The sequence below is a fragment of the Rhyacophila brunnea genome, unplaced genomic scaffold (assembly GCF_057557595.1).
Source record: "Rhyacophila brunnea isolate RB1 unplaced genomic scaffold, BYU_Rbru_1.0 scaffold_3, whole genome shotgun sequence".
NCBI lineage: Eukaryota > Metazoa > Arthropoda > Insecta > Trichoptera > Rhyacophilidae > Rhyacophila > Rhyacophila brunnea.
Window position 1 is genome coordinate 36,645,555 of NW_028232965.1, and position 26,657 is coordinate 36,672,211.

Genomic DNA, 26,657 nt, shown 5'->3' on the forward strand with positions numbered 1-26,657 from the left:
ATAACTTATACAAGAAACTGCGGGAACAACCAGACAAGTTTTTCGAAAAAGAGTAACATGAGAAAATATTTGATTTAGTATATTCTAATTGAACACCCGTCCCCGCGCATTGTCTACGGACACGTCGAAACATGTTCATACGTTTGAGTTGCCCGCACCGCCGCCACGCCGCGCCCGTCAAACCGCCACGGACAAGCACTTGGTGCTTACAATGCGCGGGGACTGGTGTTCGCGCGTGTTATTTTGGCGCGTCTAGCTCGACGCAGGCAAGATCGTACATGCGGCGGGCTCTTCCCATACTGCACGCATAGAGGTGTCCGCACTGAATGGACGGGCGCCGACACGGGAAACGAGCGAGTAGCGGGTGTCTCAAACCATCATGAGCTTACCGCGCGCGTCTAGTGTATTTGTGGTATTATTTTCACAAATCATAGATAGTGCGAAGTGATGTAAAGTAGGTATACGTTTTATAACTTTGCACTTTTTACTACACTGATATGCCTCTTTGCCTTATTACGTCGTATAAAATTATATCAAATGATATTCACTTGTATTAATATAATATGTAGTACTAAATAAATATATATTATGTAAAAATAATATCTTTAAACTTCAATAATTCTTAACGCACATATAATATTTTATACTTATCTTACTTATATTTATAAAGGTAGCTACATAAAAAATGTTTTTTTTGTCTATAATTAATCAATATTCTTTCTCATTTATCTCGTTATCTAATTTCTCTGTATTTAAATTATAATATGATTAACTATAATTATTATAATTTATATGGAAACTTTGCTTGTTGCAATATCTTTTTCTAGTCTATTTTATACATAATTGTAGTCTATGTAACTGTTTGTTTTCCTTAATAAAAAAATATAAACATAATAAAAATAAAATCAATTAAGTAGGTACATCATTTCCATCCTAGAGCCGGGGTGCAAAGATATGAAGCGTACATTCCACACCTACATTCACACCATATGAACCGAAAAGTCTTTTTTAAACTTTAACTTATATATTATCCAATATATAATCAAATTATAAAATCGACCAAGGGTACTTGATGGAATTTGAATTTATGAACCGAAAAGTCTTTTTTAAACTTTAACTTATATATTATCCAATATATAATCAAATTATAAAATCGACCAAGGGTACTTGATGGAATTTGAATTTAAATTCATAAATATAAATTTACCAAATAAACAGGAATTAACTGTATCAGATGAAAGTGTGTATTCACCATAGGTGGTGTTTGTAGATGCCAAAAGGCGATAGTCGGATCGCAAAAAATGACTCAAAAAGAATAGAAAAAAACTTAGATCAATTAGAATATACTAAATCAAATATTTTCTCATGTTACTCTTTTTCGAAAAACTTGTCTGGTTGTTCCCGCAGTTTCTTGTATAAGTTATAAAATTCTTCTGTTAAATTAGTGCTTTCCATATTGATTTCATTGGCCCCATATTTTGCTGCAAAGTTTTGGCATTTCAAATAGGAGTTTTCCAGTAAAAACTTTTCTGTGTTTATGGTTTCCTATCCCTGATTTGACGCTGAACAGGACGCGCGCGGGCTACTACAGACACTCTACCGTGCCCGTCCCCGGGCCTATTAGGCCCCCATAGACGGACAGTTCTCGTAGCAGTTTGAACATGGCACAGACAATAACTGTTCAATAACTGTACGTTAGTGGACACACCACAGATCAGTTTAACTACCCCATTTAAATCTGTCGAACTGTCAACAGACGTGCCCATATACGTACAGTTATTGTCCGTGGCAGAGCAAGTGTCAAAAACTATGGAGGTTATGTTCGCGGAGATAATACACAGGGGTATTGTCTAAATTAGTTTTAGGTAGGGTATACTTGAACGATGATACACGAATAATTTGACATAAATACACACCTATGACGTTGGTAAAATGAATCATGATTTCGCTAGTGGATTGTGTATTTTATCGATTCACCGAAACAATATTATACACATTCGTGTAAATATAAAATATAATCTTTTCTTTTGAATAAATTATTCCCTTTAATGGACAGTATTAATTAAGTAAGAAAACGGTAATATTTATAAAGGTATTGATTTTATATACAATAAGCCACAAAATTATATTTACATCAATCATCAGTATAATAATTAATTACTATGATATTATTAAAATATATACTTAGATTTTATTTAGATTTAGCGACATTGTCATTCACAATTAGGTATATTAATTTATGTTGTGAACGTCTTAAATTAATAATTTGTAATATTCACTACATACAATAAATAAAATTAGTCTATATTTTCACAATAACTTAATATTTATAATGCTCTCTAAATTTTTAACATTTATATTATATTGTATAAAATAATATGTTTACATAAATAACTATTACTTTGTTTTACTCTCGTAAAAATAAATAAAATATAATATTTGCGATCTCCGCGTACATAATATTATTATATTTTTAATAATAAATGAATTTGTATTTTATAACAAGCAACACCAGCCGTAGTTGTATCGTGCGGTATATTCTACTTTACGTTACCGCCATCTAATGTCAGTCGAGAACTTTCGGCTAGTTGAAATTCCAACAGTTTTACAAAAACACGGGAGTGGGGGGTCGCTGGCAGTTTGAACATGGCACATATCTGAAAGGTCGAAAAGTGTCCGTCTATGGGCGCCGCAGATTATCTACCAAAGATAACTGTATAGTTATTAACTGGCATGTTCAACCTGTTACGAGAACTGTCCGTCTGTGGCCGGCAATTCCGCGACGTACACGCCCCAATGACTACGGCCAAGCGCTTAGATATGTTTGTAGGACTGTAATTTGTTCCGTTCCAGTGCTGCCAACCGTACTATAATTATTATAGTATTTGTACTAGGTATAACTTTGGTCATTCAACGAGTATTATATTTGTTGCAGAAAAACTATATTTTTTTTTGTATCCGTACATAAAATTCGGTGACAAATATATCACAGCACTGTTAGTCTATGGTTCTCAGGTCCTTTGTCTACGCATTGTCTATCATAGATAATTTGTCTATGGTTCCCAGCTCCGACGCGTGGGCGCGTGGCTACATTATCTATGGTGGCGACTGAGCGGGTAAACGATGCGTCGTTTCACGTTTGGGGCATTTTGTTTTGTTCATCATGGGTACGCCGACAAATTCAATTACAAACAATATCTTGATGCAACGTGAAGTGAAGTGAAATGATGCAAATGATAATCTTGTCGACAAATCAACTCAATCAGCCGATTCTGCATCCTCGCTTAGTCCGTTGATAGACGTAACCAAACAATACAACTACAAGTGAGTTTTTTTTGCACGCTGTCTTCCGTAAATTTAGTTAAATGTAATGTCACCCAGATGAATGAGTTTTTTTCGCGAATGCTTCTGTGCATTCCAAAAAGTTCCCGTAAACGTTTCAGTTACCATCAGAGGCGCGATTCCCTAACGCAACAAGACAACCGATTCCTGAAAAAAATTAAAAGGGGACCTCCGAAGAGTTGAAATAGTTACTTAAAGCCGCGTTGACACGGTCCAAGTACGATCCAAGTGACAGCTTCATACTAATTATTCCTATCCAAGTTAACTTGGATGAGTAGGTTGATTAAAATTTGATTGATTAAACTGGCGCTAAGGTCCATTTAGGTCCATGGCCGACTGCACAACCATCCTCCAGGCGTCTCTGTCCAGAGCTTCTCTTTTCCAGTCGGTCACACCCAGCTTCGCTGCATCCCTGCTGACGGTGTCCGACCATCTCTTCCGAGGTCAGCCTAGAGGCCGGATATCCACTGGGACTCCCTTGTAGACCCTGTAGAGAGCTCTGCTTTCTTCGCACCTTACAACGTGACCGGCCCATCTCAGCCTTCTTGCCCTAAGAATATTTCTGATCTTCGGCTTGAAAGACTCGTAAAGTTCGGCATTCTTACGAATGCGCCACCTTTGGTCCTCTTTAATTGGTCCAAGTATTCTTCAGAGAATTTTGTTTTCAAATACTTGGATAGGCTTTTCTTGTTTCTCCGTAATGCTCCAGGTTTCGCATCCGTAGAGAACTATAGGTTTTACGATCACGCTGTATACCCGAAATTTCGTTTTTATGGACAGCAGTTTGGACCCAAATATGCTCTTAAATGCAAAGAATGCTCTATTTCCACTCTTCAGGCAAGCTCTGTGTCAAGATCATTTTTTCAGAGAGCCCAGTTCCTAAGTACCTAAATTGTGCTACTTTTTCAAATATGGAATTGCCAATTACAATATTTCCTGAGTTTCGGTTTTTTCTCGACACTCTTAGGTACTTGGTCTTCTCTGCGTTAACCTGAAGATTAAATTTCTTTGCCGTGGCCTCCAATGCAGTGAAAATATCAACTATATGTGCCTGATCATCGCCTAGGATCACCAGATCATCTGCATAGCCACGAACTTTATGGGATCCATTCAGGTCGACTCCTCCGTCACTTTTGAGAGCTTCTCTCACTGCTTTCTCTAATGCAAGATTGAAAAGCAACGGTGATAGAGAATCGCCCTGCCTCAGCCCACCTGTCACCTCGAAGGATTCCGATACATCTCCTTGGATAAGTATCCTGCTTCGCGATCCTTCTGTACATACCCTAACCAAATTGATAAGCTTTTCTGGGAACTGAAACTCTTTCAATATCCTCCAGAGAGTTTCTCTATGCACAGAGTCGTACGCAGTTTTGAAGTCAACGAAGAGACAGTGAACATCTTGGTTATATTCCCACCTCTTTTCTAGTATCTGGCACAGTGTAAAAATCTGATCCGTTGTGCTGCGATTTCTCCTGAACCCACACTGATAGTCACCCAGAGCAGCTTCTGCATAAGGCAACATTTTTGCTAGGCAAACATTTGAGAGAACTTTATACACTGTCGGTAGGAGAGATATGCCACGATAATTTGTGCAGTTGTTCTTGTCTCCTTTCTTGAGGATTGGGCACACCATTGACTCTCTCCATTCGTCAGGTATTCTCTCTTCCCAGATTTGTTTAAACAACCCCAGCATGGAGTTGAGAAGAGCTTCCCCTCCGTGCTTGAGTAGTTCCGTGGGGATGTTGTTGTTGCCCACCGCCTTATTGTTTTTCATTTGCCGAAGAGCTCCTTTGAGTTCTGCTCTGCTGGGTGGTGCAATAAGTGGTTCAACTGTGTCAACAGTTGGAGATTCAAGTGAGATGGATGGATTGGAGCTTTGCAGTAAATCTTGGAAATGTGTTCTCCATACATTAAGAACTAAGTCCTTTTCCGCCACTGGATGAGTAGGACGCGGTCCAAGTAGCTTGGATAGGAATAATTAGTATGAAGATGTCTCATACGAGTGCACTTGGATGGCACTCGGTCCAAGTGTCCTTGGATAGGAATAATTAGTATGAAGATGTCTCATCCAAGTGACAGCTTCGTACTATTTATTCCTATCCAAGTTAACTTGGATGAGTAGGACGCGGTCCAATTGGCTTGGGTAGGAATAATTAGTATGACAATGTCTCATACGAGTGCACTTGGATAGGAATAAATAGTATGAAGCTGTCACTTAATTGGCACTCGATCCAAGTGTACTTGGACCGTGTCAACGCGGTTTTATTAAATTATATTGAAATTTTAAAAAAAAGTTGTAGGTAGGTATATTTCTCACAAACTGAGTGGAAAATAGCTATTGCCCAAAGCATAAGAATTAACAAAATCCCTGCATGAACGTCAGGGTTCTAATAACTCCTGATATGAAGTAAAAATAGGTTAATTATGTCAGTACGAACAGCGAACAAAACAAAAAATTGCGCTACCATTTTATTTGTATCTTTGATATCGTTTTCACCTCAAAATTAGTCAGTGAGTCAGGCCTCTACAAGTCGTGCCATTGTTGGGTGCTTTTTACTGGTGCTCCGCCGTCTTTATCTATCAGTCGCTATTTTGGAATTCAGCTATCTTTTTATCATCGAATTATAGTACGCGGTCCGAGACATAGTATTTTGGCAAAAATTATAGGACGTGTTGAAAATGTAAGTTTTTTTGTTTGTCACATAAACATAACGGAGTATTCGAGAAATTCTGATGTTCTTTTTAAACACCTCTTAACAACCGAAAAGTGGTAACGCTGGCATACAACGCAAGACTACGTCCATAGACCAGTGTTGCCATATTTTCAAAGTGGAATTATAGTACAGAGCCTCCAAAATTATAGTATTTGCGGGAAAAATATAGTAAGCGTTGTCATCTGTTGAAAATGTATAGGTATTTTGTTTCTCAGAAAAAAAAATAACGGAGAATTTGAAAAACTCCAAGACCCATTTTTATTTAGGAACCTCTTCCGACTAAGGGATTCTCCAAATCTTCTTATATTGCAAAATTATAGTACTTTGCACGACTTTGCACCAATTTATCAAACGGAAATATCCAAATTTCAGTACTTTTTACATATTTTTTCCAATATTCAAAATTATATTATTTTGGGCTACTATACCTGTTCTATATCGTACGTAGTACGCGGACCAAAATTGTAGTACAGATACTATAATTATAGTACGGTTGGCAATACTGCCATATACTAATATCGCACACAGATCTTATATTATATAGATTATAATTACTAAATCCCTCGCTTCACGTTATTACGATTTGCTGTGATTGAAGTACAAACATTTTACGGAACTTTAAACATCGACAATATAGACAACTTTTAAAAGCAATGGGGAATATTCGCACGGCAGGCGAATTTAATTAATTCCATTTTTAAGAATTGTGGTATTTTTACGTGACAGATGGCGGGGAACCAGTAAAATGACCCCATTTTTGTAACTCGAAAGCAAGTGAGTGTGGTTTTTTGTTTTTTTTTTCCTTGAAAGACCTTTTCCACGAGACTTGAAGTTGAGATGAAATATTGTGTTCTAAAATGGTCTCCTTAACTCCTGGTTGATTACACTTCACGAAAACAAATGAAAATGTAAAGCCTAGTCCAGACTGAGCTACATTAATAATAAACTATTTGGTAAATGTCCCGCAGATGCCGTCATGAGATTTTATAACTTTCTTTTTAGACCAAACCTAATCTAACCTACCCAAACCTAATATTACCTAATCTTAATTTGTGATAATGATGCATCAAAATGTATGAAAATTTATAATTTTCAATTAACAATTAATTATTAGATCGAAAATCCTATGCGCCGACAGAAAAAGGTATTTATTATAATTGTATACATGGAATAAACTGTTTTCGTAAAAAATAATTATAACAGTCCATGACTGCATCTGCGGCACAATTACCAACTATTTTTTTTGTTCAAGGAACACATGATTTAAAGAAATGTAACGTTCTTTATTAAACATACCTGCATAATTTGAAAATTTAAATACAATCAAGATTTTAAAGTTAATTTCTTCGTAATTAGATAGGACATGTAAAGCTTGGTGGTTAGCGCACATGGGCGTGAATCCCAGGGGGCACATGTTCGAATCCTACTGCGTGTCGTATACTTTTTCTAGTGGTTATATATTTCTCAGAAGTATTTTCAAATTATGTATGAGCTGCATTGGTTCTCTGAGCGTTGCACATTGATTTGTATACCTAAATACGGAATCTCCAAACATTTCTGTACATTTATTGTGTTATTATAGGAATATCATTTTTTGGCTGCGATTCTCCTCCCGTTGTCTGTCAGGGATGCCGTGTCTCCGACCATCACGGTCTCGGTCTCTCGATCCTTCTATTCCCTTCCGGTACGTTGAAGAAAAACTTCTTTCAGTCGGATGTCTTTCATCGTTGGGACACGATCTTCCCGATGGAGTTACCCTGTGAGACAGCAGGGGATCATTGTACTATGCCAGTGGTCGGCAAACCGCGGCTCGCGAGCCACACGTGGCTCTTTGGCCCCTTGAGTGTGGCTCTACCACAAATGACCACGCATGGACTAAAACAGTGAAAGATAAATCAGTCGAAATGTCATCGACTATAAACAATCAGCATATCGAAGATCTTAAATTGGTTTCAACTTTATTAATAGTAGTTGACGAGTTTTGTGACATTAATGATACAGGACAAATTTGTACGATTTATTTCATCTACAGGTAATAAGGAAGAACTTTTAGGACTATTGCCTCAAAGGTCAAACACGTGGAGAGGATATTGCAAATGTTGTAATTGAGTGCATGGAAAAACGTCATATTCCACTCGATAAAATTGTGTCAATTTTAACAGATAGGGCGAAAAGTATGACCGGTGTAGGAAAAGGGTTTGTTACTATTTTGAAAGAAAAAAATAAGCATATTGCATCATTCGTCAAAAAGCGCTTTGTGCGCAGACATTTCCAAAAGAAATTTGCAAAGTTAGCTCTTAATTATCGCCAATTTTTTTTTAGTTAGTTTAGTACGCAGATCTTCTGCTGCATAACAAGGTACGTTGGTTATCAAGAGAAAAATGTTTTAAAACGTTTCGCTTCCTTATTAACAGAAATTAAAGCATTTCTCCTTGAGAAGGGTGTTTGTTCACTATCCAGAAATATGGTAACGGACTGTTAGTCTATCTAGACTGTTAGGACTATCAGTTGATCCAAAAATTCTATTTCATGGGAGATGTTACGTCTCATCTAAATTAGCTTAATCGTAAACTGCAGGGGGAAGGAAACACATTTTTTCGATGTTAGAAGAAGCTATTTCATTAGAAAACAAAATATCCCTTTTTGCTTAAGATTTAGAAAGAGAATCTTCGATTCATTCAAAGTCTGCTGAAACATCGCTACGAAAATAATTCGGATTTTGACATTTGCTATTTCAAAACAACAATTTTAAATATGACAGAAGCTTTTCTCAACAGGTTTCAGGAATTCAGAAACAGCAAAGCGACGTTAGTCTTTGTTTAAAGAACTTCTTAATGCTACGGTAACAGAATTAATTTTTTCTCCCTTTAATGTTGAGATTGGCAACTTGCTGAATTTAAAAAATGAACGTCTCTGTGCTGATATAGACATATTGGAGAAAAACAAATATGAATATGGTTCATAGCACAAGTACCTAGTCTTCTTTGAAAGACCTGAAGAAGGAAGACGTGATGATTTTTAACACCTGGAATAGTATTCTTGACTCATAATATGTCCTATTGAAAAAACTAGCGTTTGCTGTTCTTTCCCTTTCCGGTTCTACATATTCATGCGAACAATCTTTTGCAAGCATGAACCTTATCAAGAGTAAGGTCATCTTATTGATTAAAACCTGGAATCGTGCCTAAAATTAAATCAACAACATACAATCCTGACTTACCCAAACTTTTCAAGGAGATGGAAGGCAATTGTTAATTTAAAGAGAATTTATGACTTATATTTTTACCAATAAATAAGATCATTATTAAATAAAACATCAAATGTTTTTCAGTGTACCTACCTATAATTTAATTAAGACTTAAAACTTTAATTAAAGTTTATTAAGTTAATAATCAGTGTACCTACATCTATAGTTTAAGTTGAAGAAATTTGGCTCTTCAAAGAAATCGCAATCGTTGTACTGTTGATATTTGGCTCTCTTGACTAATGAGTTTGCCGACCACTGTACTATGCAAACAGTTCGCTTAAATGCATCACCGAATTATAACCACCATTAATGTTGAAAATTCACTTATTAACGTTTGTTGTTTGAGAGAGTTTTTTCCCGATTAACCAACTCAAATGCATTATTTGGTCTTTTTCAGATTCCACCATGTGCGATGTGCCCAGCCACAGACGATTATTTCTATTATTCACCAACTGTGCCGCTTCCTTCCCGGCCGTGTCAACAAACCTATGAACACATCGTATGAAGGTTATTCAGCGGGATGAAGATGAAGAGAGGAGATGGAGATATTGAAAACCCTTGTGAGGTGTAGCACGCGGCTCAACCGCTTCCGTGCCTTCACACATGTAAGTCAATATTGATGTATCTTTCGTGGTGTGCTGTATTACTGCACACGAGGTTATGGGAAATCTTCGGTTTTCAATCCGGTCGATGCATTAATTAATTCGTGGCACTGCATCCCTAGTTTAATTTTGGCCTTCTCCGGCATATGCCTTCATCCGTTCATAGCTTTCTATGATCTCCATTCTTCAAATTCAACTTTACACTTTCAGTCCATTTCGTTCGAGGTCTTTGTTTTCCTTTTGACTTCCCAAATGTCAGTTTTTTTCTCATGCACGTCTTGTCCGTTCTGTGGCCTAATTTGATGGACACATATACAAAACATTCAAATTGTTATTGTATTTTTGTCCCCTCCCTGATTGTATAATTGATGGCATTGAAGATACCGCATAGCGCGTTCTGAATAAGTTTGAACACTCTTTACATGTATTTCGACACCTCCCATGCAAAACGTCAGAACTGTGTTCTTGGCTATTATGAGTTAATTAGTTATTTACAGTTGTACAATGATACCCCATCTCGATCGGGGTGTTACAAAAAACCTTGACATGGCCAAGCGCAGTAAATTGTTTTTAATGTTACGAAAAACAGTACAATTTGATATATAATATTGTTAAATCGTCAAACGAAGCAACCGGTGTACATACCTATTAGCATCATTCAAAAAATATTGCAAGGAGGGAAAGAATCATAATGACAGGTAACACATTATTCAGTACTCCAATAAGCAATAGTGAATACAGAGAATTTAGCCGAAGAATATAAAATTCTTGATGGGTTTTCGAAGATTCTTACAGGGCAAGTGATTTAGGAATACAGTAAATCCTGGACGGTTGCTTTTTGGGCAGAACATAAATATTTTTATTAGAGTTTCGCACCCGCTGTGTATACAATTCTCACAATGGCGTACTAGGGTGAATAAATAAATATAAGAATATCAGTATTGCATATCGTCACTGTTCTGGCAGAAGACACTAATTCGAAAAAATGACATATTGAGTTAGTTATACCAAAATGTTCCTTATTTCAAACTTTACCGTCTGGAAACCTTCTTAATAAATAAACAGTCTTTATTTTAAAGTCATCCTTTTTACGATTACTTAATAAACTCACATGATAGACCATTTCAAACATTTTAACAACTTCAAAGTCAAATTACTCAAAACTAGTATTCTCCAGTTATTGTGTTCTGCCAGAACAGAGACGACATTTATTTTTCCACTACAGTAGAACCTTGTTAAGAACACGGATAATTTGAAATTCGCCGTAATTCAAAATTTTCGCAAAAAAAAAGTCCCTTGAAAATTATTTTCATATAAAACCATACCTTTAATTCGAATTTCGTAATTCAAAATGATTTCAGAATCCTGGCATACAAATATTCAATAAATCGTAATAAAGTACATTATTTCATGAGCCAGTCATTGAATATTGTGACGGATTTTTCTTAAAACATCATAAATTACTTACTTATTTTAAGGTAATATAAATAATCCTGACATTTTATGACCCAACACACAAGGAATCGGAAATTTCGTAGGCACATCAAAACATCATAAAATCAAAAAAAAAAAAAATTCTAAATTTTAATATTTTCCCCCCATACATTTCGTAATTCGAATTTTTTTGCGATTTTCGGTCTCGTGGAATTCGTATTAACGAGGTTTTACTGTATTGCTTCTTTTGTATGATAATGCTGTTTAATCGTGTTCATACGTGAATGGATTTACTGCTGACAATATGTATTATCGCGGCCATAACAAGAAAATGCATGTGTAAACACTTATTATCGTGCAATGCATGCATGCGTGCATGTATCAAAAAAGTTCAAAAGTATCTGAATTTTCACGCAATTATTGGTACTTCCATGGCAGTGTGCATGCGCAGTAGAATGATAGTGGCGAACCTGCCTTAAGAAATACGAACTACATCAGACAGAAGATTTTGACGTTTACTGATTGTCTACTACAAACCTGTCTGAACCTATCAAATAGCATCATACAATGACAACATCGTGTCTCGCTTACTCTCGAAGAATGAGATTGGAGACAGTCAGCACTTTTATGTGTAAACGGTTATTATCGTGATGGTTTAAAATACACACTATTCATGTAAGTAAATCCATGCATCCATGACTTCCGTCTTCCACTCTTCTCAGACCCTAGTCATTCGCTGCTCTACGTCAGTGGCAAAGATGGAGGTAGGCTCTTAAGATCTGACATAAATAGTGTTTATTTTAATTCAACTAACTAAGAATGGCAATTAAAGCAGACGGTGCTCATCAGTTTTTAAAAATCAATTAAACCCTGCCTAACCAAACTATCAAACCATAGGAGTAGAAATGTAAATTTACTTTTGTCTAATCTGCTTTCAGAATGCCTCGGGAGTATGACAATAACAATGACAGGGCCAGATATTCGTCGTGTACCGCATCGTCAGAGAAGAGAAGATGACAGGAGCAAGGAGCTGACGTTTTATTGATCATCGCCAAGTTTGTGTTTAAATGTTCCAAGGGTTTGCGTGCACAGTGAATGGACCGACCGACACAAAGTTTGGCCTAAGCGTAATGTCAAGTGTTTGATGACCGGATGCGAACTGATTTCAATTCACCTAAATTTTGTCCATTGTAATAACAAAGAAATCGGCCATCTTGGATATCCACCCTTCACTGTGAACGCCAGCCTAATAATTATTATGTCGTAATGCATTTACCCGTGTCTTTCCAAATTTTCGATTCGTTGTGACAAATGCATACTGACACTTATGTATCAGGTCGGAACTGCAAAAACTTTTCAGTAGTATGATTTTAATAAATTTTAGTGACATCGCAATGTTAATTTAAATGCTGGAATCATAATTTTTTAGTTATGCCTTTCATTAACAATTTTTTAATTTTTAATTTAACAATTATTGTTTTTTTTTTTTAGATATCGTTTTATTATCTTTAAAATTATTTAATAAAGGCAATCAAGTCAAAATAGCCAAAAACGCGCAGTTTAGTTAGGAGGTTTTGATTTGTAGTAAATATGTAAGCCCACTCGTACGAGTGGGGTGAGCGATTACTTATCGATAGATTTAACAACGTCGGCATTTAATGTTTTTACAATGATATCTGATTCAATATAGTTTCACGGTGACTATGGTAAATCAACAAAAAACAACTGCGTCATCTACCTGCTAGTTTTTAGAAGTGTGGAGGAAAACGGTTCCGCATGAGCACTCTGTTCTGGGAGTGCCAAATCCCAAGTTAAAGTACTTGCTAAATACTGTGCGGAAGTACGATTCTTTTATTTGTATATTCTGATTTTCTATGTGAAATATCTCCGCCATTTTTTAAATTGATAAATCGCTTGAGAGGTACATACGATGAGTAGTTAATCTGCAATAATGAGACTCTACGACCTGGAATTTTTTTATTAAATTTATTACTGCTGTTTTTCTTAAATTGCGCTTCTTTCCGATCACCCCCTCTTGTGGAAGTTTCGCCTTTTTGTGGAATTTTTTTAGATTAGAATCAGATTTATCCTGAATGCTGAAATTCTAAGTACACCGATGAAAGTTTTCAGACAAACTGGTATTCTTTCTTTTTCCCAGTTTGTTATGAAATATTTTGATTGAACAGTTTTCGGTTTATTTTTTTCGTTTGCAGGTCTTCGCCTTTTGATTCATGCTGCAGTCAGGTGTTTTAACCCTTTCAAAGCGTTACGAATCCCGGCTTAATACAACAATGCGCGTTCTAATTTCAAGCATCAATTACTAAAGATGTACTGTTCTTTAGGTATGCACATTGACACTATGAAAGTCAGAAGGCATCACATTTTTTAATTCCTGGAGGTGTTTCCATTTGGATTGTTTTATTGACAAGCACTAATTGTATAGTTTAGACAGATTTATTTGCGGAAGTGCTGAGAGGGATTTTGATTTTCGAGGTAGGTCCATTAATTCATGTTGGTAATTCAGTTCGTACTTAATGTAACCGTCACCATCATAATGAAGAACTCTTAAGTCCGCCGCGGTAGGGTCGTTAACCATTCTTCCTGGTCTTGTGGAATCAAATTTGCTTTTATCGGAATAATTATTAAAAAAATTATAATCTAATAGGTGAACGATGTAGGGTTTAGGATTTAGGTTTTTTTTTGTCTCCTTGGTAATCGTTGCATATTGACTAGGCAAAAAAATCTCTTTATTTTTTGTAGCTTGCACTCTATAGTGCTGTGCACTGAATCGCACTCCATTTGCGTGTGCCCTTTTTCTAAATGTTTTTGTAATTCCATACCGCATCGCTAAATTTAGCAGAGCATTATTTGGTACCACGTTTCAATTCTGGTAGTCGATAGTAGATAGGTAGGATGATAGTTTGCCTTTGTTTTTTAACGTGATTAGGCTATGTTTCATCAATATCGATTTTGAATAAAGTGCATCTATACATTGTTCACATTGTAGCTTTTTTTGACAATGTATCGACTACAAAACAGTGACAATATGACGGGAATTTTTGGTAACTTCCACTGGATCAAACATCATTTGAATGTCTTCAATAGTATCAATATCGCATTGAATTGGTGTGTCATTCAACAAATGGGCATCGCCAGAGTCAGTAAACCGCTGTCTCTCTGAAGTAATGTTTATTGTATCTATTGAATTAGAGCAACCTATTATTGAAATTTTTTCTAGTGGAATGCAGTTTCCACTAAAAGATTCTCGCAATTCCATATGAACCATTTTTTTGTATATTGATTTAAACTGCTAGCTGTGGGATTGTTATTACAACCACCATGAGACCGGATGTTCCCAAAAAATAATTCCAGATGATCCTGGCAGCACTTTGTAAGGCTAGGTATTTTAAAGATTTTTCCTTTTCAAATAAATTTAAATAAAGCCTTTTGCGCTTTCGATACAAACGGAAAACCCTATGAATCCCATTTTTCTAGCTAGTAGAACAATTTTTTCATTGTCAGGACTTATTAAAGACATTAAATATTGTTTTGCAAAATCCAAAAACTCAAAAGAATTTTACGTTATGTACCTAGTTACATTAAACGGTTTTTTTTATAATCAAACTGGTGCATATTTCTGGAATTTAATGTCTAAAAGGTTATTAATTGTTCTTAAAAAAAAATTATGGTCTCCGAAGCGTTTTGAAATGTAGTAATACCTATGGGAACTGACGTGTATAAATCTCTTCAGGTCCTGGTATTCTGGGTGTGTTGAGGTGACATTGCAGGGTTTTGTGTTACACATTATAACAGGTACAGATATATTAATAACACAGAACTTCATTCAATAACTCCGTGCAGAATTATAATTTATTACAATTATTTAAACATGAGACATTATTACATTATTTAGATTTAAAGGCGTTTTCGATTTCGGACGGCACTGCGATATTTAGTGGTGGTTTAAATTTTGGTATCTAACGTGATTAACACTAGTTCACTTAATTGGAGTTTCACTTTTATTAGGCTAGAATAATATCGGCTTGTTTATTTTCTTCACAATAACGATAAGAGGGGTACAGCGACATATTGAAACACGTGGGGTTTGCATTGTGATAGGCAACCGCCGCTAGGGCAGCGTTCGCGGAGCCCTATCTCCCACTTTCACGGTCAAATTTGTACTGCTTGAAAAATATCACTCATTATTAATTCTTGTCTAGGGTGGGAGGGAGACACAAAGAAAGTTGGAAGGGTATGTCTAGATTCCAGAACGTTTTTTGCTGCAGTTTTCAAAAAGTCCTGTTAGGTACTCGAGGCTGGGGTGACCTTGGTTGTTCGGCCGGCAACACCGGCGGGTACGGTACATACCTGAAAATCGCCCCTCGCAAAATCGCTTTCGAAATATTATTTTTAATATTTATCAGGGCTTGTAAATTTGCGGGGCATTTTGTTTTTTGATAAAATTTTTGATGCTGAATTGGGGACATTTTTATGGGGAAGGAATGAAGAATGCAGGATTAATGCATCTGCTACACTATTACTAAATAACTGGCTAGCCTAGCTCCACTTTCATTTTATGATTTTTTGAATTTAGGTGATTGTACCTTAGTTTGTTTCCAAAATGTAAATTGAAGTTCGTTTATTTGATCACCATCATAATCAGTAAAAGCTCTTTTTGATTCAAATGCATTTCTCACCAATTTCTGCATATGACATGCATCAAGAAAACAGCATACATCTTTTTTGGTGATTGAATGTGGAAATTTTAAATTATTTGGATCTAGTGAACAACCTAGTTTTTATACATTGATATATTGGCAGGACATCCATCAAATGTCAGCGAAACTATCTCAACCCTCGCACTATGTGCCTTTTCCAAGCACTGCTGTACGAGAGAAGCACGTTGCTCTCCCGTTACCCCATCGACCAGAAAATATGCAACCGGTAATTTCCAGTTCCTATTGAATTGATGCAGACAATTAAAAACACCAATGCTTCTCTTGCAGAAGTGAGGTTATTTCCATCAAATCCGGTTCCTATACCAAAACCATGATATTTTTTAGAATCTCATTTAATTTCCTTTTTTTTGGCCATTTTGTCAATAATTAGAGAACAAAAAATTTGTATTTGGAAGAATCAGCTTCATTCTTTAACCCGGCACCTGCCTCAAAAATCGTATGACGCACCATAACTACGCATGAATTTCATTATCGTCTTTGTTCTATACTAAAAAAAGCAATAAAAAATATGTCACAGCTCCAGTCGAGAACCCAAAACCATTAAAATAATTTCGACACACTAAAAAACCGTAATAAATCAGTTATAATATCAGAAACACTCGAACAAACGAATGCTATCCAAATTTGAAAGAACTCACCGTAAGACGCCATTTTGTAGCCAATAGTTAGAGCTCTGCGCGGTGTGTACTATTTCGACACTTGTGCATTACGTTCCCACGAATTGAAGTGTTACTAATTTTCAAGTGCATATCGATAAATCACATATTAATGTCTTCGGGTTGAGTCGTAAACAAATATAAAGGGGACCCTTTTAATATATTTAAACTACACAAACACTTAACTTATTGAATATTATTGATAAATTAACACGAACTCACATATTAAAAAAAAAACAAATACAATAATAAACCTATTTTAAAATTCTTTTGACATGTGATATATTTTAAAGCAAGGTGACAGACATAACGCAACATCACACGTTGGGCACATATAGCGAGAGAGTTTTGTTTTTTTCGGATTTTTTTTAGAATTCCCGCATACGAAACATCTCCTTCTAGGCTTATCGGTATTTTGTGTCGGTAAAATGTATTCTGGCAAATGTCCCGTTGCACTTTTGGGCAATAATCGTACGGGATTATCGCTAGTTGACGCTGTCGGCTTGGGCATGGGTGCATTTGAAATTCTCACACAATATTTGTTCACTAATTGTTTTATTACACAGAGTTGAAAATCGCCCAATGTTTTTTTGTCACATTTAATAAATTTATATAAATAAAAAGCATTTAATAAATATAAGTCGATCATGTGGAATGCGACCTTTTTATACCACTTGATCGACTTTCTCATACACGACAAGTTGCTAAGCATCATGTCGGACTTATCTACCGTACCCATATTTTTGTTATAATCTATAACACATTTTGGTTTTTCGATGTTTTCGCCAGTTCTATAGTTCACTTTTCCCGTTGGTCCAAATGATGCATCGTGGAGGGTGGATAGCATGTGAACATCCCTCCTATCGTGCCATTTCAGAGCCAAAAGTGGACTATTGTACTTAGACTCGGTATCTCCCTTTTTCAGTTTGCTGAACTCTGGCATATCTTTACGATTTTTTCTCACTGTACCGCAAGCATTCGTTTTGTGAGAGTGAAGGTATTTAAAAAGCGCCGGACTCGAATACCAGTTATCACACCATAAGGTGTGACCTTTCCCGATGTAGTCTTTCATTAGCGTTGTCACTACCGCACCGGAAATACCGAGATTTTCATTGTCTTGTATGTCAGTCCCTTCCCCACAATAAATTATAAAGTCAATAATATATCCTGTCATTACGTCACACATCACAAACATTTTTATTCCAAATCGATGTCTTTTGGAAGGAATGAATTGTTTAAAAATTAATCTACCCTTAAACACGATTATGCTCTCATCTATGCAAAGATTCTGATACGGTATCATCGTTTCCCTAAAAATTGTTCTTGTGTGTTCTAACAGTAATCTAATTTTAGCTAGTCTATCATTTGAGGCGGTCACACTAGGATCAGAAAAATGAAGCATTTGTAAAATAAGTTGGTATCGATTTCTAGCCATTATTTTCCCAAAAATGTCTGCATGCAGGTAAGGATCGGTACTCCAATGTTCCTCTATCGACGTGTGCTTATTTCGAGTCATCAGCATTGATACGGCAAAAAATGTATACAACTCCGGCACTGACGTGTCTGTCCAATTGTGTGATCGCGATTTCGGTCCAAGGTCTCCCGCACTGTACGAATGGTTAAAAAATGTATTCGTTTGGTTCACTATTTCCGACATTATATTTTTATTCAAAAAATGTTCAAAGAAAAGACATTCGGGAGAGGATTCGTTCAAGTCGTTCGATGTCACGCCAGATCGACAATCATTGAATTCGTGAACTATTGGAATATACGGGCCAGTTCTCCACGACCGCAAAAATTCAATTGGCTCGTCAGAGTCCGTATCGTCGACGTCATGATCAGTCTCATGCTGTTCCAATTCCTCTTCCGACATATCATAATCTGAGTCCAATTCCTCATTAGTACGCACATTTTCTTCCTCCATATTTACGCACTATAAAACTATGAAATGTTTTTAAAATGTTTAACTACAGTATTAGGGAACGCCAAATCACAGAAACCATTAAACTCACACACAATAGTTATTGATATCAGTATTAATTTTCACATTCACTAAAATGGGACACGGTAGACAGTACAAAAAGTATTTTAAAAATCGCGGTAAAATAAAATCATACGTTCAATAGTTAATCATGCCAGTTTTAATGTGATAAGTACACCAGACAGCAAAAAAAGTATTTATCAACGATTGCGGTAAATATTCTACTTGTATGCGATAAATACAATCCCGCGCAATGGCCCGCTCGGTTGAAAGTCTGTCGTATACTGCGCAGTCGCGGCGCGCAGTTCAAACTGATTTCTGTCGACCGGCAAAACTTGGCCGTACGAATTGGTTCGAAACTTTGGTGATTATTTTATATTTAGAACCAATGCTTTTAAAATATGTCATAGGTGGCAGGAGAAGGACAAATCAGGCCAAATTTACGTGAAAAAATCAGTCCCGTATGATAAATATGGACGCGGTGGCATCGATTTATACACATGCGCATTGCGAATTTGGCCGATTTGTACAAGGTGTGTGACATCGGCGCCGGCCGGGTTAAGACGCAAAATGCTTCACCCGTAAATCCTGGTTCACCATTCAAACCTTGGTGCCAGTGTTTTAAGGTTCTTTCATTGGGTAAGCAATTATTAAACGTACTACGAATATAACTAAGCTTTAGGGGAGTTTTCCTAAAATTAGGCTGTTTACATTTCAAAATTTGTCAATTTATTAATTCTTGGCATTTTACATTAATAGTTTTTAAATATGCCAAGTAATTTTCATTGAGATATCTAGTCTTCTAATTTTTGTTAAATTGTTATAAAAAAGGATTTTTTTCCATACCGTCGAACTCTCTGATTATAAGTAATCTTTTTCGTTTCGCTTCTGCTAGTTTTTAAAAATTTTCAACCTGTTTCCTCAGCCGCCGGTTACGTGGAGTTTCAACTTCCGTAACCAGGGCGTCATCTTTTTTAGTTGGTGATCAGAAACAAGTCATTTTCAGCTGTTTAATTCAGTATTTAAAACATTCTGAAATATTACTTAAGCATTGATAAAAATGTTAAACTTATTACAATATACCTATTACATGCTATATTGGCGTTGTTTATATTTATTTACCGTTGAGTCTGACGACTGCGCTGAATTCCCCGCAATTGACAGAATCGCCGTGATAGTCAGCCTCTTCAGCCCGCTCTTAGTACATATAAATGACTTCTATAAATATGATGTCTATGTATGTATGCAATACTCCCCTAGTCCCCTCGCAACAATAATACGGAAGATTTGTATTAGGCCCATCGGCATGAATGCATCCAACCCAGTAGCTGCTTCTGGAAGGGTGATCGATGCGCCTGATGTAGACTCTGGTTGCTGAGACAGCTTCTTAGCACTGTCGGTTGCCTCTTCTGTTTTGTCACCCAGTTCAACATGGAATTCTTGTGACGTCCATGGTAAATTCGTATATGTACGTATCAGTATCAGCCGTGTTTATATCATCAAACGATTGAATGGTCATTTCTGATGAATATAAATTATATAGTACCAGTAATATATTGGGGGCTGTAGTTGTAGCGTTCAGTCAACTACCTCGTTAATATAATATGTTCAGACAGGTTGCGTTTAGATGTGTCGATGTGATATTATATGGGTTTTTACAAAAGGAAACGCACGTGAGCATTTATATCATTTTGTATTTCATATAAAGCACGATTACACTTCTGGTGATATTAAATGGCAGGATACACAAATGTATATTGATCTATGATGTACACGTACAGGTTTATAATAATACTTTTGAATAGAAGTGCTTTTGGATACACAATAAGAAGATGCTTGTACTAATTCAGAAACGTTCGCGGGTGTGCGCACAACAACTAACCAAAATTTTTATAGTACCACAGTTTGGGTAGATATACTGCGTCTGTGCCGGCTCCGCTTCGATATGATGTTCTTACTTTATTTCTTTCCTTTCTGTAACACAACCTCAATGTCTGTATTTTCTTTTTAACATCGTCGACCTTGCCTGCGGCTCCACCTTGTATATATATATCTCCAAAAGTTCCGCATATGCCAAGGACTTGGCGTCACGATTCTTGTATAGTGGGCTGGTCGTCTTCCACAACGACGGGTTGTCTTTAAAACAACTAATAAAATCTTCCAAGAAACTTTTCGAATGCACTCGTAGATCTACCATTGTTGTTTTCGATGTCCGAACACTTTGAATGACAGTAAAATAATGATGGCGCTGTCCGTCGGCATAGATATAAATAATGTGACGGTAAAGCGTGGTGAACGTACGAATTTCAGCGGCTCGGCGAGTAAAATATCAAACATGTTTGAAATCCAACGAGCCTGGTCTGCGGATTAAAAAGTCCGCAGACCTGGGGTGCTCCACGCGAAAAAAAAGTCCGAAGACTGTAAATCGTCTGACTTGCGTGCCAATGGAGCGCCGGCATAAGACATTTTGGAAAACGCACGCATTTCTAATTTAAATGCCGTTTTGTTGATTTATAAACGATTTCACTTCAACTTACGTCGATTTGAATCTAGCACAATCTTATAAAACTTGACATAATCACAAGCAATATCACTTTTAAAAATGCGTTTTCTATCTGTCACTATACTTTTTCATGTCTTGCCGTCACATCTACCGCAAATTAATTATAATGTCGCTAAATTCTTTCTATATAATCACAAATTACAATTATTATTCTACAAAACTATTTAAAATCTGAAATCGGCACATTGGTGCACTGAGTAAAGAAATAGTAAAATGCATTTGTCCTCACTAATTACTATGAAAATAATATCTAAAAACACTTCACTGCCTTCTGTCAGACTAAAATAGGATTCACCTTTGTTTTGTTTTTTTTTGATGTGTAAGAATATTTTCAAATTTAGAACTTCCGAATTCAGCGAAACTTCGCGGAAATCCGAGAAAATCCAACCGCGACGTGTAATATGCGATAAAATGGATTATAAATATGTGAATAAAATAGAGGAGAGAATGTGTGAATAAAAATATAAATTGGAGAAATTGCAAGTTAAAGGTAGAGCATGATTAGATTTAAGCGTAAATAGTAAAATCGGATAATTTAATTATTCAGGGCCATGAGATCGCGCTGTCAATGTATGCGATTATCAGAGAACTAGCATCTATAGAATATAATAAAAAAAAAAGGAATTTAAATGGACTAAGAAAACTACGTATAAAAGAGACTTGTAAGTGTATGATAAAATTGACTGATAAAAAGGGCGCCAAGTGCTTCCTAAGTGTGTACATAATGAAATACCATATAAATAAAGAAAACACTAGATTTAGAGATAACAATAATTGTTTATTATATTCTAAAAAACATAGAATTTATTTTGACAAGTATAATAATTATAGAGACATGAAATTATTAAGGAGACTCGGTGATCTTTTTTATGCGAAGACATGCTATTCTACAAAAAACATTATAAATAAAAATATAGGGTACTCATCTGCTCTGCATCTCTTCAAATTGTAGACACTGAATTTTGGTAATTAATGTTAATAAAAGTTCAATAAAAGTGAAAGAAAAACTGATTTTTGGGTGTGGCCGGCGTCCCGTACCGGCCGTTCACAAAAAGTAAGTTAAGTTGAAAGATCCATCCAGTTGAGAAGTCAGGGTAAAGGTGATCGAGATCGATAAAGGTGCAACCCTCCTGTCCGCCAAAGTACAAGTAGGTATCAGCTCCGGCCGCAGGGTGGGGGTTTGTGTGAAAGAGAATCGATCTTGCCTCCTCTTCTATCGGTGAGAATTTACCTACTCTCAAATTACGTATAGGTACGTATCCACAACGTGACAGACGCTCTACTCGCAGTTGGTTCCACTCTGTCATCAGGTCATAGAACAGTTCGGACAGCGCGGTGGTTTTCATGACCGGTAGGACGGCGGCTGGCTCTTGCTTATTCAAAAGGAACCCAAAGGCATCCTTGTTCGGTTGTTGTTCTCGTCTTTTCACCTCGGCCTCCTGGTCGTGCAGGTTATTCGAAGTGCTGGCATATTTCATGCCGAAAGGCTCGCCAACTATCGGACGTGAGGACCGCCTTCCCCCATTCCTTGGCCTCGCCACGCAATTGTCGCAGAGCTATGCCTGTTCAGTTTCCTGCTAAACTCTTAGCGGCCTTGAAATAGTCTTCACAACCCGCAAGAAATTCAGCTACTAGCTGCTTGGCATTGCCATCTTGTGGCCTCCAATTCCGGCTTATAGGGCCACTGGTGGAACAGCGGGTATGCGCGGGCTGAGGCTAACGTCTGCATTTGGAAAGTCCGCGTCGAACAGGTTGCTCGGCGCCGTCGTGGCGGCTTCGTTAGCCGCCATACTGACTCGTTTTAAATTAATAGGGTGCCACTGAGAGGGTCATGGGTTTCCAGATTTGGACCTGGTCTGCACGGACTCACTCAATCTTGCTTCGAAACGTGCGTGAAAATTGCGCAGTTCTTTCGCACGGCTGAAGTTTGTTTTGAGTAGTAACGCCACTGTGTTTGCACTAAATCCGGCGGCAGTAGTCGTGAACAACTTCAATGGGCCCGGGAAGGTGGCATGGCAAGATAACATGATCCAGGCAGGGCGAGCTTAAAATTGTATATGTATATACCAAACTAATAGAAGATAAAAAATAATCTACTTACTTCGCTTTCAGTCTCCTTGTCATTAAAACCCATCTCCTCATCGAACATCTGGATGCTGTCAAAACTTGACACTGGTACCTCCAGGTCTTGAGTGAATAAAAGCAAGTCGTAGTACCACAGCTTCGGCGTGTACACTTCATCCACGCCGGAACCGTTTCTTGCCGACATCCTAACTTTTTTTAACTACTTCCGAAAACACCCCGTGATATTTTGTATTTTTTTTTTTAACATACTCTATTGCACGTGGGGTTTGCAAATCTGCAATGCGTTAAAAGCGCATCATACCCTATGGCTTTCAGATTTCTATTCACATAATCTGCCGACTTAATCTTCCACAGGACAGGATGCGCTTTGTATATGTCAATAAAGTCGGCCAGGATAACATTTGAGGCGAAACGATCAGACATCTTTTTAATAAAATAATGCTCAAAGCTATGTGTGTTCATTGTTTACGTTGTTGCAGAGTGTGGCGTGTCGGTACTGTCTGTTAGTAATTCAGTGTTGCCAGTATTTTAACTTGCCCTTACGATGAAAGATGAAAAATGGCAATAGTAAACCTACACAGTTTTTGACACTTGATCTGCCACAGACAATAACTGTATGTATATGGATACGTCTGTTGACAGTTCGACAGATATAAATGGGGTAGTTTGAACTGATCTGTGTTGTGCCCACTAACGTACAGTTATTGTCTGTGCCAGGTTCAACCTGCTACAAAACTGTACCTCAATGGCTACCTAATGGGATCTTCTGTGTTGCGTCGTTTTTTCTGGTGTGGGTGATAATTTTGTGTTCGTAGAGAATCCTGATTTGTTATGATTTCTACATTACCATCTTCTATATTTGAAGAAGTATGAGCTTTTACAGCTGCTATATTTAGGAACTGAAGTAGTTCAAAGTATATATAAGTGGTTTTGCCGGGGACATTTGTGGACGCCGCACGTGGCTTGTTGTCTGTGGGTTATGGCACTTAACTTAGCTCCACATGGTTATGTTTGTGCTCTGCGCACATTCTCGCAGTCATTTTAAGCAATACGGGTGACGTTTCATATAGATTTGGTTTGGTGACCCATAATGCAGGTGGTTACATAATAATATATAACATATTATGTAACCGAAATTGGCGAATGCCCGCTAAAGGGTTAACATTAATTTTTGCCACAAGGAAGTGGAATGACAGCTTGTAAATCGTAACACACAACTTGTCAAGTCTTAGTGCTATTTTTAGCCGCGACAGAGTCTTGTTTCTCTTTTCTGGCAAGTTCTTTCTGCTGCAAGTGGATGGCATATTTTCTCTTCAAAATTTGTTGTTATATTTCACAACTATTCTCCCATTGTATACAGCGGTCTTAAAGACTCTTAAAGCGATATTAAACTGGGTGTTGAATATGTGGGAATATTGCTACTTTTTTTTTTTTTTTACAAATTGCTGACCTTAGGAATTACTTTTTTCAATTGTGGCAATGTTAATGTCACCTTGGATGAAGTATTGTCAAACTTGCAGTAATGGGAGGGCACTGGAAGTGAGTTTATGTGTTCAATTGCACTATCTTTCAGTGATGAAGGCAATGAATTTCATTTAAAAGGTGCTTTTCTTAATTGTCAATAAAAACACTCTGATCATCTTATTTTATTGTTTTTTACTGGAGTAAGTAAGTGGAACTAATATTAAATGTGCCCATGAATAAATTTTGCAGACTATTGCTGTCCCCCATTTTGAAACTGAAAAGTGAAATTTAGTGAATGGTTTCTGTTTTCTTTCTGATATCTATACTTTGGCTCAATCACGTTAATGGATTTCGAAACTTGCGCTGACGACTGATATCACACATTTCATAAAACATTTTAAATATTGATTACCTTTTTATTCTAATGGCATTTAAAATTACAGCATTCAGTGCATCCAGGTCTAATAATTGATTACGGAGGAACAATTCTACCAGATTTGGTGATCTTCCTTTTTTAATATTATTTTTCCATGTCTTTGGAATGATTTTTCTAGTACACATTGCAGCAATAGCGTCTGCAGGTATCTCAACGTTTTTTCCGATGGACTCTCAGCTGGAGAAGTTTCAGTGGATCCTTCAATTGGTACGTCATTTAGTTCAACAACTTCTTCCGATGATGATTTTTGAGGGATAATTACATCCGATAATACAGAATATCGAGCTTCCTAACCAAATACTCATGTAATACAGAATATCGAGCTTCCTAACCAAAGTTCATTGTAAAATCATAATCAACGTCCATCTCTGCCACATTATTGTGCCTCTGTGTTCATGTGAGCAGGATTAATAAACATCCAGTATAATCAAACCTTCAATCACCACAGCATCAGATTCCAGAATCACCCATCGGGTGTGGTTGGTTCTTCGAACAAAGCTTTGTCTGTGAAAATTTGTATTACTATTAAAGAAGCCAATTAAGCAAGACTTTTAGTCACTTGAATTATATTCTCGATTACATAAAACGTTACTTTGCTCTCCACCTACTGTCACTAATATTCTCATGTTGAATTAATTTGTTGATATTTACATTGTCGGCAGTTAATGTTAACCTTTCCGGGAGTACCTTTATTAGTACTGGTCATGCTATGGGGAGTGAGTTTTTTTTGCATGAATATTTTTTTTTTTTTTAAATCAAATCAGTGTAATATGAAGATAGAAATGTTTTAAAAATAGTAAAAAAAAAAAACTCGCGTTTTAAAGGTTTTGTCGTGAAAAAACCGGTTGCGTATTCCAGGTGTAACCAACCATAGATTGACACCAAGACATTCGAATTTTTTTCACAATAACTGTTTATAACTTAACACTATTATAAAACTTAAAATAAAATGGTGATTCGATAATGGCATTATTTGTCTAGTATATTTTTACGGATTTTTTCAAACCAAGCTCATTAAAATAATGGTGGCCTGAAAAACATACATTTCTTCTTCCGCCGTCTTCACCCACTTTTTCATTTTCGACATCGCACATGATTTCTGGGACGCAGCCGTGGCATAAATATTTGTTTCAGAAACTATTGTGTTGACAATATCTTCCGTAAAAAAGAGCTGAAAAAGGTCCAGCTCAAGGTAATCCCCTTCTACATGTATATTCCCTTTTATACCGGACTGAAAATCACCAAAATCGTGAGGTGTTGGAGTGAAGGTTGAGTTATTCCAGGTCCTTGGTTCTTCCCGCCTGTATTTAGCACTTAGTTGGATGTCTGGATCCTCGTCATCAGAAGAAGAAGATTCATAAAATTCCATTGATATATCATCAATGTTCTTGATG

At 36.7% G+C, this 26,657-nt stretch overlaps 2 long non-coding RNA genes across 2 annotated transcripts; one reads left to right on the forward strand and one right to left on the reverse strand.

The window, feature by feature from the left end:
• The first annotated feature begins 3,097 nt into the window (after positions 1 to 3,097).
• Positions 3,098 to 12,398, forward strand: LOC147068299 (uncharacterized). The gene is made up of 3 exons (XR_015071395.1): positions 3,098 to 3,324; positions 9,701 to 9,908; positions 12,278 to 12,398. It is a non-coding gene; the product is annotated as an uncharacterized LOC147068299 (long non-coding RNA).
• A 142-nt stretch (positions 12,399 to 12,540) lies between these two features.
• Positions 12,541 to 23,337, reverse strand: LOC147068300 (uncharacterized). Its single transcript, XR_015071396.1, has 4 exons — positions 20,511 to 23,337; positions 19,281 to 20,301; positions 15,853 to 16,500; positions 12,541 to 15,282 (listed from the first exon to the last, which is right to left on the reverse strand). It is a non-coding gene; the product is annotated as an uncharacterized LOC147068300 (long non-coding RNA).
• Between the last annotated feature and the right edge of the window lie 3,320 nt (positions 23,338 to 26,657).